A 5,000-nucleotide genomic window follows, 5' to 3' on the forward strand; every position below is an offset into this window, starting at 1 on the left:
TTGTCCCTTAACCTAACCCGTATTGTGCCTTAACCTAACCCGTATTGTGCCTTAACCTAACCCGTATTGTGCCTTAACCTAACCCGTATTGTGCCTTAACCTAACCCGTATTGTGCCTTAACCTAACCCACGTTGTGCCTTAACCTAACCCACGTTGTGCCTTAACCTAACCCACGTTGTGCCTTAACCTAACCCACGTTGTGCCTTAACCTAACCCACGTTGTGCCTTAACCTAACCCACGTTGTGCCTTAACCTAACCCACGTTGTGCCTTAACCTAACCCGTATTGTGCCTTAACCTAACCCGTATTGTGCCTTAACCTAACCCGTATTGTGCCTTAACCTAACCCGTATTGTGCCTTAACCTAACCCGTATTGTGCCTTAACCTAACCCGTATTGTGCCTTAACCTAACCCGTATTGTGCCTTAACCTAACCCGTATTGTGCCTTAACCTAACCCGTATTGTGCCTTAACCTAACCCGTATTGTGCCTTAACCTAACCCACGTTGTGCCTTAACCTAACCCACGTTGTGCCTTAACCTAACCCACGTTGTGCCTTAACCTAACCCACGTTGTGCCTTAACCTAACCCACGTTGTGCCTTAACCTAACCCACGTTGTGCCTTAACCTAACCCACGTTGTGCCTTAACCTAACCCACGTTGTGCCTTAACCTAACCCACGTTGTGCCTTAACCTAACCCATATTGTGCCTTAACCTAACCCATATTGTGCCTTAACCTAACCCATATTGTGCCTTAACCTAACCCATATTGTGCCTTAACCTAACCCATATTGTGCCTTAACCTAACCCATATTGTGCCTTAACCTAACCCATATTGTGCCTTAACCTAACCCATATTGTGCCTTAACCTAACCCATATTGTGCCTTAACCTAACCCATATTGTGCCTTAACCTAACCCATATTGTGCCTTAACCTAACCCATATTGTGCCTTAACCTAACCCATATTGTGCCTTAACCTAACCCATATTGTGCCTTAACCTAACCCATATTGTGCCTTAACCTAACCCGTATTGTGCCTTAACCTAACCCGTATTGTGCCTTAACCTAACCCGTATTGTACCTTAACCTAACCCGTATTGTGCCTTAACCTAACCCGTATTGTGCCTTAACCTAACCCGTATTGTGCCTTAACCTAACCCGTATTGTGCCTTAACCTAACCCGTATTGTGCCTTAACCTAACCCGTATTGTGCCTTAACCTAACCCGTATTGTGCCTTAACCTAACCCGTATTGTGCCTTAACCTAACCCGTATTGTGCCTTAACCTAACCCGTATTGTGCCTTAACCTAACCCGTATTGTGCCTTAACCTAACCCGTATTGTGCCTTAACCTAACCCGTATTGTGCCTTAACCTAACCCACGTTGTGCCTTAACCTAACCCACGTTGTGCCTTAACCTAACCCACGTTGTGCCTTAACCTAACCCACGTTGTGCCTTAACCTAACCCACGTTGTGCCTTAACCTAACCCACGTTGTGCCTTAACCTAACCCACGTTGTGCCTTAACCTAACCCACGTTGTGCCTTAACCTAACCCACGTTGTGCCTTAACCTAACCCACATTGTGCCTTAACCTAACCCACATTGTGCCTTAACCTAACCCACATTGTGCCTTAACCTAACCCATATTGTGCCTTAACCTAACCCATATTGTGCCTTAACCTAACCCATATTGTGCCTTAACCTAACCCATATTGTGCCTTAACCTAACCCATATTGTGCCTTAACCTAACCCATATTGTGCCTTAACCTAACCCATATTGTGCCTTAACCTAACCCATATTGTGCCTTAACCTAACCCATATTGTGCCTTAACCTAACCCATATTGTGCCTTAACCTAACCCATATTGTGCCTTAACCTAACCCATATTGTGCCTTAACCTAACCCATATTGTGCCTTAACCTAACCCATATTGTGCCTTAACCTAACCCATATTGTGCCTTAACCTAACCCATATTGTGCCTTAACCTAACCCATATTGTGCCTTAACCTAACCCATATTGTGCCTTAACCTAACCCATATTGTGCCTTAACCTAACCCATATTGTGCCTTAACCTAACCCATATTGTGCCTTAACCTAACCCATATTGTGCCTTAACCTAACCCATATTGTGCCTTAACCTAACCCATATTGTGCCTTAACCTAACCCATATTGTGCCTTAACCTAACCCATATTGTGCCTTAACCTAACCTATATTGCGCCTTAACCTAACCCATGTTGCGCCTTAACCTAACCTATGTTGCGCCTTAACCTAACCTATGTTGCGCCTTAACCTAACCTACGTTGCGCCTTAACCTAACCTATATTGCGCCTTAACCTAACCTATATTGCGCCTTAACCTAACCTATATTGCGCCTTAACCTAACCTATATTGCGCCTTAACCTAACCTATATTGCGCCTTAACCTAACCTATATTGCGCCTTAACCTAACCTACGTTGCGCCTTAACCTAACCCACGTTGCGCCTTAACCTAACCCACGTTGCGCCTTAACCCAACCCACGTTGCGCCTTAACCCATTCCACGTTGCGCCTTAACCCAACCCACGTTGGGCCTTAACCCAACCCACGTTGCGCCTTAACCCAACCCACGTTGGGCCTTAACCCAACACACGTTGGGCCTTAACCCAACACACGTTGGGCCTTAACCCAACACACGTTGGGCCTTAACCCAACACACGTTGGGCCTTAACCCAACACACGTTGGGCCTTAACCCAACACACGTTGGGCCTTAACCCAACACACGTTGGGCCTTAACCCAACACACGTTGGGCCTTAACCCAACACACGTTGGGCCTTAACCCAACACACGTTGGGCCTTAACCCAACACACGTTGGGCCTTAACCCAACACACGTTGGGCCTTAACCCAACACACGTTGGGCCTTAACCCAACACACGTTGGGCCTTAACCCAACACACGTTGGGCCTTAACCCGCTCTGTAATTGTCATACGACGCGTTAAATTAGTGTAGTGTTGCCTAACTGCAACCCCCGCAATATAGTTTGCTACTCGCACTGCCTGGTCCCCAGTGTATCGCTTCATGTTAAACACCTTGCAGCGATACACTGTAATGTGGATGGCAGCAGGACGTACATGCTCAATGCCCTTCGCAGTTGTTCATTGGCATTCGCATTGCGAAGCACTTAGCCTACGCTGTGGTACGGCCTGTGTCAACTGTCCGCTGATGTTGTACGTCCAAATCACACACTGTACTGCACATTGGTCCTCATGTACTGAATGATACATCGTGGTACATGTGACCGTACAACGACTGCGCCAACAACGGCGAACCATGCGGTCCAACTGTTGTGCACTCAGCTATGTGTCGTCTCCCTATAAGAGCCGGATTGCAGTGTGGTATGCCCTGGATGGCGATCAGCATGAGCCGTCTGTTGATGTAGTGGCGCGTGTTGTCAGACGTAGTCGTCTCTTCTCACACACCGTGACAGCATGGTGCACTGCGTTCCACATCTGCGACATGCGACAGAGGCCGGTTGACAGTCGTTCGCGCAATGGACATCGCATACGTACGGGGGCCACCTTCCACGTGTTCGCGAAGCGTGCACATGTTGTTGCGTGTATGTGGGCAGACATAGTGTGTCGTGACACCTGACACAGGCATGCAACAATCGTTGAATTTGCAAATGGCGATGGACGTCTACGTTTGCTGGTGACGTTACGCAAATGAACAACTGGTAAACCGTTGTGGTGCGGTTGTTCTCGCTAGAGGTGAATCAGTGATGGCGACGATCGGTTGAGCTACCAACCGGTTGTTTCAGCGATACCCACCATGCCCACGAACGTGAATGGCATGTGGGTGTGAAGCGATACGCGGCGGTGGCTGGGTGGGACCGTCCCCGGCCGGTGAGGGGGGGCCTCCCGGCGTGCTGGCCGCGCGGTGCGTGGGCGCACGCGCTACAGCCGGCTGGTGGGGGCGGCCAGTGGCAGGCGCGCCGGCCGACGGAGGCGGCAGGCGGCGCAGCTGCGCGCCGGCGCACCCTGCACGCGGCGCCGTGCGGCCAAAGTAGGTCCTCGCGGGCCCGGTGCGAAGCGCGGTGGACATCTGCAGTGTGCTGGTCCGATTGAGGACTGTGTGCGCTGAGGATGCGCCGCCGCCCGGCGCTCGGCGCCGCGACGCCGTCTGCTGCTCGGTCGCCTCTGCGGTTCTCGCAGGTGGTTTGTATCGCAGCTGTGCGGACGTGTTGGCGCGTGCGCTGTGCTGGGAGAGTTCGCTTCGGCACCCAAGTGGGGCTTTTGTCCTTCTGTGGCGCTGGCGTTGGAGCTGCCGGCCACCGTAGGTGGCGCGTGTTGTCTCCCGCCGGCAATGCCACGACAGCACGCTCCCGGGCCTCTGTCGGCAGCGGCAAGCTCAGTTGGGAGCACGGGTGGTCGCACCTAAAGCGTCTACTCGCCAAACTCCGGGCGATTGCGCCTCTCTCGAACCCGACCAAGTACTTAGGACGGCGCTGCGCGCCGCCGGGACCTGAGAGGGTTTCGAGGTGTATCGTGCAGGGGAGCTCAGCCTCCTCCTGTTTGCAGAATAATTGAGCGGACGCTTGCGTGTTCGCGCGGGCCCCCGGGACACACTCCCGGGCGGCCGGCTGCTCAGCTCTAGTTGACGCAGCTCCCTGGTTGATCCTGCCAGTAGTCATATGCTTGTCTCAAAGATTAAGCCATGCATGTCTCAGTACAAGCCGCATTAAGGTGAAACCGCGAATGGCTCATTAAATCAGTTATGGTTCCTTAGATCGTACCCACGTTACTTGGATAACTGTGGTAATTCTAGAGCTAATACATGCAAACAGAGTCCCGACCAGAGATGGAAGGGACGCTTTTATTAGATCAAAACCAATCGGTCGGCTCGTCCGGTCCGTTTGCCTTGGTGACTCTGAATAACTTTGGGCTGATCGCACGGTCCTCGTACCGGCGACGCATCTTTCAAATGTCTGCCTTATCAACTGTCGATGGTAG

General features: G+C 51.4%; 1 non-coding gene across 1 annotated transcript in view; it reads left to right on the forward strand.

Annotated features, from left to right (window-relative positions):
- The first annotated feature begins 4,654 nt into the window (after nucleotides 1-4,654).
- Nucleotides 4,655-5,000, forward strand: part of LOC124563722 — a 1,910-nt gene continuing 1,564 nt past the window's right edge. Inside the window, exon 1 of the ribosomal RNA XR_006970274.1 lies at nucleotides 4,655-5,000. This exon is cut by the window's right edge and continues 1,564 nt beyond it. This is a non-coding gene — a ribosomal RNA (small subunit ribosomal RNA).

Source organism: Schistocerca americana, unplaced genomic scaffold (assembly GCF_021461395.2).
Source record: "Schistocerca americana isolate TAMUIC-IGC-003095 unplaced genomic scaffold, iqSchAmer2.1 HiC_scaffold_124, whole genome shotgun sequence".
NCBI lineage: Eukaryota > Metazoa > Arthropoda > Insecta > Orthoptera > Acrididae > Schistocerca > Schistocerca americana.